This window comes from Chinchilla lanigera, unplaced genomic scaffold (genome assembly GCF_000276665.1).
Source record: "Chinchilla lanigera isolate Chin_1 unplaced genomic scaffold, ChiLan1.0 scaffold00022, whole genome shotgun sequence".
Lineage (NCBI taxonomy): Eukaryota > Metazoa > Chordata > Mammalia > Rodentia > Chinchillidae > Chinchilla > Chinchilla lanigera.
Window position 1 is genome coordinate 12,632,491 of NW_004955423.1, and position 8,871 is coordinate 12,641,361.

The window sequence follows — 8,871 nt, forward strand, 5'->3', positions numbered from 1 at the left end:
ATGCCAGTTCAATTCTAATTTTTAGATTTCCTTTATTTTCAGTCCAGTCATCCTAACCTGTTAACAAAGAAGTAGGTTAGAGAGTATTCCCATGGCAGCTCTCATATAAACAAGAAATTATCAGAGCCTATGTTGGTGGATGGTACATAATGATAATCAAGAACATGGTCACCAAGATCTATATTTCTTACACTTTGATTGATGCAATGTCTATAGAAACATTTGTGGGTGTTAATTCTGATGAATGTGTGTTGTGCTTTTAGCACACCTTTTAATTGGTAAGCTAATTGGCCTTGCTCTTCCTGAATTACTTTGTAAAGAGTAATTATCTGAGACCATGTTGTAGTAGTTCCGTCCTGTAAGACAATTGTGTTGCAAAGCACTTAAAATAAACCTGGCTTGTTGAGCTATTGTTTTTACCCAACCTTCTTGCTCTCTTTCAATTTAGAGAGAACTCTCAGAGGTAAACCACAGGAAGACACGCGAAAAAATTCCCTGAGGTCAAAGCTAGTAGCTGCGCCAAGTTGGAGACTCTGGGCATATGACAGCTCTTTGGGAGTTACTTTTTACAGTGCTTGCCAAATGGGAATTTCAGATAAGCAAGGCGAACATTGGGCCTCTCACAACTTTACTTGTGAAGGTGAAAAATGAAGATGCTTGTAATTAGCAAAAATGGTTTGTAACAACAGTTCAAATTCCAATTTCTGCGGTTGGTAAAGCATACATATGGAAGTATAGTTAGGTTCAGTTGCCAAAATTTACAACCCATTTCCTTTCTGCAATATTTGAATCCATATGTGTATTAGGGAGATCCAATTATTGTCAAAGCAGCTTCCAAGATAGTTAAGCTTGGGAACCTTTTTAAGAGATATTCATGTTTAGTTTCAAAGTCTATAATCCACTTTGGACAGAATGCTAATAGGTGACTGCTTGGAAGTGATATTTTTCTTTCTTAAAATAGGATAAAAATTATATTTAATAGCATTTTAGAACAACTTAAAGATAATATTTTAGGTACACTAGAGAAAGCAAATGCTAAGATTATTCTAAAATTTGGTGATACCTCCATCAAAAGAAAAGAAATAGTCTAGAGAAAATAAAGATTTGTCTTTTCAACTCTCATAATAAATGCATGGATTTGTATAAGAATATAGCAACAATGATTTAAATTATGAGTGTTCCTTATAGGTTAAGCTTTAAACTATGAATCTGAAGTGTTATTAATTTAAATTCATATAAATTAAGATGTAAAGAGTGGGATGGACTGAAGCAATATTTTAGAAATATACAGTTTAAATAGCCTTTAATTTCCTTAGAATTTTTTATAAGATGAATATTTTTAAACTTTTTCAGCGCTTCACCATCTACTAAAATTTTCTGTTCTACAGATTTTTGTCAAACAGGCAAGACACTTTACAAATGACTATAACTGAAGCCATTTTATATTGTTCTGCATTCATATTAGCAAACATAACACATAAATATATCTATATTGATTTATCCCTGCATTTTAAATATTTCAATCACCATGAATTTATGATCTTCTCCAAAATTTAGAATAAGCATAAACAACTTGCATACATTTAAAAATCTATTAGAGGTTTACATTTATTATATGGGCAGATATTGATATTTCCTTAATAATACCTAATTACTAATGAATTATCTCTCTACCAAGGAAGACATAAACAATTAATGACTTTATGACCTCATTTATTAAAACCTTATTGACTACTTTCAGCATACCACAATGAACATTAGCTACATGACCCTGTTTATATTAAATTTCAAGGAGAAGATGTACTGAGACAACCTTCCTAAGTATTACTTAAGCTTTCATAATTACCTCTTCTAGCTGATTGAGAATCATATTATTTGGGCCAGTTCAGAGTTCTTTAATTCACTGCAGTACTTCATGTACACACTGAACTTTAAACCCCTGGTAATTAAAGAAAAATTAGATGTGCCTATATCACCAGTGGTTTCTCTTAGGAAAGCAGATTCAGATGTAAAAACTGGTGTGGAAACATGCTAGGGTATGTTTTTACAATTATCACCTTTGGGAGAAAAGTGAAGGAAGCTGAACTGAAAACAGCTAGGCTACACTGCAATCTCCAGAAAGGTCTCGGCTGACTTTTGGTGAAGTCTGAAGCCACAATGGTACTTAATTGGAGAGAGGACAGTGAGGTTTTATCTGATTGTAGTGGTCACTCTTTGACAAGGGCTTCCTGGGCAAGAGTACATCATCATCATTTGGATGAAGCAACTTTCTTTAGATAAATCTATTCCCTGAAGGCTCACGCTTGAGTGCTGTCTGACTACGAACACTGAGGCAGCTGGAGGGATAAGTTCACAAGTCTTGAGGGGACTCTGCTGATATGTCACAGTGGCACTGTAGTCTTCTGTCAAACTTCCTGAGCTTTCAACAAGGAAACATGCAAGTATTGAAGTTAGCCTAAAATTCATTCTCTTGTTTACTTATTCACTGATAAATTATTGAATATCTTTTCCCACTCATTAATAGTTGGCATATAATAGGAGTTCAACAAGAACTCAATAAACATTTATCAAATAACTGTATGAATATGTCATGATCACATTGAAGAAGCAAAAATATTTGGGCTGAGACTTGCACAAAGATACCTTAAGGGCTGTTTTTCTTGAATACTCTGAGAGTTTAAGGGATGATCTCACTCAATGGTTATCTCAATTCCTAACTGCTTGTCTGATTATGTATTGTAGGATGGCAGTGACAATGTTTTAGTCTTTAAAACCACAGAATCTAGCCAAGTTTCTTGCATAGAAAATGACATATAATAATATTTGATGCAATCAGCAAAATGGGTTGATGATAAACCTTGGGTATCATTCTAATAGATGTGAATATTTTAACAGTGATGATCTATCTATCTGTCTGTCTGTCTATCTACCTTCCTATATATCCTTCTAAGAGAGAGACTCCACCAAAAATATATATAAATTTCAATGAAAACTTGTATAAATATTTTAAGGCTAAATTTATTGAGACATCATGAGAGTAATACAAATTACCTTTGGTTTTTACAATTACAAGAGGTGGTCAAGGTGGTGGCCATCAGCTTCCAGATGTGTATTAGTTTAGGGAATTGCTGCTTTGGTAACTTTGGTCAATGAAATCAATGCACATGCATTTTCAATTTTTTCTCCAAGTGTCAGCCATATAGTAGGTTTTCTAAGACATACAACATCCTCTAGGGTCCCCCACACGCAGGTAACATCATCTGTTGAAAAAAATCATACTATTTTTCTTTTTGTAAAGTTTGTACACATTTTTGTGGACTATCTGTCTGTTTGTCTGTCTGTCCACCTATATATCTTTCTAAGAGAGAGTCCACCAAAATATGTATACAGATTTCAATGAAAAACTTTTAATGCTAAATTTTAATGCTAAATTTATTGAGACATCATGGGAACCTTGGTCATGGAGATTAGTGCACATGCATTTTCAATTTTTTTCTCTAAGTGTGGCCAGTATAGTGGGTTTTCTGAGATAGATGATATCTTTTAGGGTCCCCCTTATGAGAATAACACTATCTGTTGAAAAAAAAATTATACTATTTTTCTTTTCCTGAAATGTGTATTCATTTTTGTGGGCTATCTGTCTATCTATCTATCTATCTATCTATCTATCTATCTATCTATCTATCTAATCTATCCATCCATCTATCTTCTATCTCCCCTTCTTTAACAAGACACAGATTTTTATATGAAAATATGCTTATAAATAAAACACACTATGTACATGTACATATACATATAGACATGTATATGTATATGGTATAACAGTAGTAGAATATGTATTTAGTGTGCACAAAGCCCTAGGTTCAATCCTCAGCAATAAAATAAATAAATGACCTCAGTGATTTTAACAGTTTGAAAGTCTAAGAAGCAGAAGGGAAGTTGGAGTACAGATTTCACATCAAAGGTAAGGAGTCCAAATGATATCTTATTGCAAAAATTTAGAGAGAAGTGGACAGACAAATGAAAGGCAACAGAAGTCAGAATAATGAGATACAGTTGAGTTCTTCATTGGTAAAATTTGGATGTGTTTGAGGGAGGAAGATTGGAGCACAAAGGAAGGACTTTTGGGCACCCAACAGACCCAGATATCTTTATAGAAATGGAGGAAAAGGGCTGGGGATTTAGCTCAGCGGCAAAGCACCTGCCTGGCAAGCACAAGGTCGTGAGTTCGGTTCCCAGTACCAGAGAAAAAACAAAAACAAACAAACAAAAAAAAAGAAATGGAGGAAAAATCTGGCGGGTTTTTAAAAATCAAACTCCTGTATAAGGACTAAGACATCATTATTTGGGTTTGAAATTGTGATTTCCCTCTGTTGTTTGCTGATTCACCACTCCTTCTGCATTGAATCATTCAAAGAACTTTTCAGATCAAGTCTTCTATGAAGGTAGAGTTGTATAGCATTATCCAGTAAAATATAAATCTCTGCCATATTTCTGACAAGAAAAAGGTTAAAAATTCTGCAACTACAATTTTTTTTGGAATACTAAAAACCCAAGAATCACTACATAAGTGTTTCTGCTTACTGGTTTATGTAATGATGTGGTAAATCTCTCATATATAACAGTCCACTTAGCTATTATTTCCTCCCATTTCTCTTTATTTCTTTGCTCTTTCTTCCCTCTGACCTTTCTTTTGCTATTGTCTTGGTTACCTTTCTCTCATTGCTGGCACAAAATACCCAACATCCAAAATTAAAGAAGGAAAGGTTTATTTAGCTTACAGTTTGTGGAAGTTTCAGTCCATACGTGGCTGGTTCCGAGGCAGAAGATAGCAAAGTAACAAGTGCAAAGAGGGAAATGGCAGCTGAACAGCAAAGCAGCCAGAGCAAAAAGGAGGAATCCCAGGCAATCAGCCTCTTTCCCTCCCTTACATTGTAAATAGGCTACCCCCACCTAAGGGGCATGTAGCTGTCATGTAATCTCCATGCCCTCCTCTTCCACAGGCTCAGGATGAATACAAAGTAAGCACCCTGGCTTTCTGCTGAGTCACTTAGCCAAACCTCTACTCTCCCCAAGTTCACACATGTATCAAACATAACACTTCACCCTTTGTCAACTTGGCAACCAGACACATTTCTTTAAACCATTTTCCAGATACAAATACATTATATTACATTAGGACCATAATATTTCATCCCCTAAAGACTCATGCACATCCCTTTATGTAAAAGGTATTTAGTTCATGTGCAAGAGTTGCCAGAGTCCTAACAATTTCAACATTGCTGAAGAGTCCAAGTCTCAAGTCTCCTCTGAGATGTAAGGCAAACTCTTAGCTGTGAGCCCCTATACAAATGAAAAGTTAAACACTTCCAACATTCAATGGCATAAAATGAACATTACCATTCCAAAAGGTACAAACAGAGGAATACAGAGCGTTGGGACCAAATTAAGTCCAAAATCCAGCAGGGCTAACATTATGTCCTATAGTTCCATGACCAGCATCTGAAGCAATCTGTGGAACATTGAGACCTCCAAAGGGCTTGCATAATTCCACCCCTATGGCACTTCCAGTGGTTACAGCTCCTATGGCTTCTCTCTTAGGCCTGCTTTGTTCCCTTCTTGCAGCTTTCCTCAGGTGATCCACAGTCCTGGCTTTTCTAAACTTCTCAGGTCTCCAGGGCACCTTTTACTTCACATTCACAGCTTTACATACTGCCCTCTCAGGAGCACACTGCTTGGCCTCTCAGGCCTTCTGAAATCTGGGTGGAAGCCTCTTTAACCTCAGATCTCTTGTATTCTCCATGCACTTAAAGCCGGGGCCACGTGGATGATGTCAAGGTCTGCTGCCATGTGGAGCAGTAGCCAAGTTTTCCTCTCTCTTGGCCATAGGGGTCGAGTGGCTGGATCACTGGGCATTCTGAATCCAATTCTGAGGAGCAAATTCTCTATACTGCTGCCATTCTGGAACCTGGTGTGGCTGCCACTGCCATTCTGGAACATGATGCTCTGGGGCTTCCTTCTCAAGGCAAGGTCTTTCACCTTTGCGGTTTTGAGGTTGCAAAGGGCAGAGACTTGCTGCTTGTGATGCCCTCAGGCCATCTTTTCCATTCTCTTGTTCCTTCTCAGCAATAGAGATCTCAGCCTTATCTTTGCAGTCCACAGCTTTACTGGAGCTTTCTTTCTGGCCAAATTCACAAAGTTTTAAATCATCCTGCTGGGCTCTTTGTTCTTGATTCTCAATATAAATCTGGCTAAAAGCCCCCAACAATAGCCATGTCACTTCACCAACATTCGACTGCCTTGAACTTTCTTTTGCCAGATTAATCAGTCCACTGTCACCCTTAATCTCAGTCTTAGGAAAAGTCTCTGGACACAAGCAAAATGCAGACAAACTTTCTGCAAGGCCATAAAATACATTACCTGGAGTCCAACAACCAATGAAGTCCTTCTTTACAGCAGAAACCTCCTGAACATGGTCTTTACCAGCAGGATTTCTATCAGCTTTCTGATCGTCTGAGCTCTGACCAGACTCTCCCAAACAGAACAGCTGAAGGCATTCCAGCTCTACCCTTCCAGGAAACATCTCTGAACCTTTCCAAACTCTTCTCACAGCCATTTTCCAAGGCTTTTGAACTACATGGTCAGGTACAGTTACAGCAACAACCCCACTCCTGGTACCAAATTCTGTCTTAGTTACTTTTCTCTGAGACAAAATACCCAACACCCAAAATTAAGGAAGGAAAGGTTTATTTAACTTACAGTTTGTACAGGTTTCAATCCATACTTGGTTGACTCCGAGGCAGAAGATAGCAAAGCAACAAGAGCAAAGGGGGAAATGGCAGCCAAACAGCAAAGCAGTCAGAGCAAAAAGGAAGAATCACAGGCAAGCAGCCTCTTTCCCTCCCTTACATTGTAAACAGGCTACCCCCACCTAAGGGACATGTAGCTCTCACATAATCTCCATGCCCTCCTCTTCCACAGGTTCAGGATGAATACAAAGTAAGCACCCGGGCTTCCTGCTGAGTCACTTAGCCAAACCTCTAGACTCCCCAAGTTGACACAATGTATCAACCATAACAGCTATTTTTCTTCTTCTTTTAGGAAGCAAGACATCTGGTGTTCAGTATTCTTCTTTTTTTCTTTTCATTTAACCCGTAAATAGCATCGTATTTTAGGGTTGCTCCAGATTAATTGATTTTTCCAACCAGCAACGCTTAACAAAGTAGTACATTCATTAAGACACAATGAATCTGAGAATACAATCACTAATAATAAAACAATGATGGCAACAGTACTGATTATAAATTAAATTTGTTTCCATTTAAAGCCTATATTTGTGGTATACTTGCCCCACACATTCGATTTGTGGTGTACTTTTGTTTTGTTTGGCTTTACTCCCACTAATAGATAGAAAATACTCAAGCAATATGATTCAGAGTGAACTCAAGTGGTTACATTTTTTACTTTCTTTTGTTGTTGTTGTTTTTTTTATGAGTGCATGTTTACACTGCCTTATGACTGTATTTGCTTTGGGAAATTGGTAGATGTACATAGCACTTACTGATCATTTTTGATCCTGGTGTTTCCCCTCAGCCACTTCACCCTCTTCAACACATCTCCCACTGATTCTTACATGAAAATATGCTTATAAATAAAACATCACATTTACATTCATTAATTCATATGTAACAAATGTATATAATTATGATGTTTCTTCAATAGTAATTATTTGATTGAAAGTGATTTTCTAAAACATTTATAAATTACCAAGCAGAGACTGAAATTTTGGCTCACGTGATATACCATATGTGAGAATGTAGTCATTAGTGAAGCACACACACAAAAAACATTAAAAAAAACCTAGTATTTTAGGCTGATATGTTTGTTTTGTTGCCCCTCAAACTTTGAATTATTATGGTTTCTGAAATTGTTTCATGTGTCTCAGAAAATAAAATTTCTTTACATGTGTGCATGGATATGTGTGTGTGAGTGTGTGCATGTGTGTGTGTGTGCATGTGCACATGCCCCTATTCCTGTGTATGTGCTGTCTGTGGTGTGTAACAGATGAGGTATCTCAATCTGAGCCTGTGCTTGGCATTGTGTCATCATAGGAGGTAGCATTTGGGTGAGTTGGGCATGCATGTTATCAGACTGAGCTCTGCTCTTCCAGTTGTCATATGGAGTTGAGCCTGTGAAGGATGATTTTGAAATATGGCTTTATACACTGATATAAATAATAACAATTATGCCGTGGTTGACCAAACTAATGTTAATTTGCTTTGTCTACCCATGTCCACATGGCTATATTTGAGCAACTTGTAGGCTTACACATTTTTACTTATTTATTTTAATCAGTATGTTTTTCTTTTTCTTTTTGGTGCTAGGGATTAAACCCAGGGCCTTAAACATACTATGCACATCCTCTACCACTGAGCTACACCCCAGTCCCAGGATATTTTCTGCAGTGAGGTTTCACAGAAAACAAAATGTTATTTTTCATACATTTCTCATCTCTGAATTCAAGTTGTATCTTTAAGGTCATGAAAGCAGACATTATATCATATCCATTCTGTACATTTTCATGTCTGTCTTTTGTTTCAGGGCCAAAGATGAATTATAACTATAAAAATTGAAATTACTGAAATCAGTAATCTTTGCTTATCACAAGTAAAATGTGAAAGGATTCTAAAATTTTACATAAATTTCATGTCTTACATAAAATGCTCATATAGCCTGATTAGCTATGTGATTTTAAATAGTGTGTAATTTATAAAAGTTGATAACATTGTTATGGTTGATACATTGTGTCAACTTGGGGAGTCTAGAGGTTTGGCTAAGTGACTCAGCAGGAAGCCAGGGTGCTTATTTTGT

The 8,871-nt window shown here is 36.8% G+C and overlaps 1 long non-coding RNA gene across 2 annotated transcripts in view; it reads right to left on the reverse strand.

Moving 5' to 3' along the window:
• Positions 1-3,018: 3,018 nt before the first annotated feature.
• LOC106148525 overlaps positions 3,019-8,871 on the reverse strand; it is a 9,790-nt gene continuing 3,937 nt past the window's right edge. For both annotated transcript variants that reach the window (XR_001234057.1, XR_001234056.1), the window contains exon 3: positions 3,019-3,260. This is a non-coding gene — a long non-coding RNA (uncharacterized LOC106148525). The remainder of the gene's footprint in view (positions 3,261-8,871) is intronic.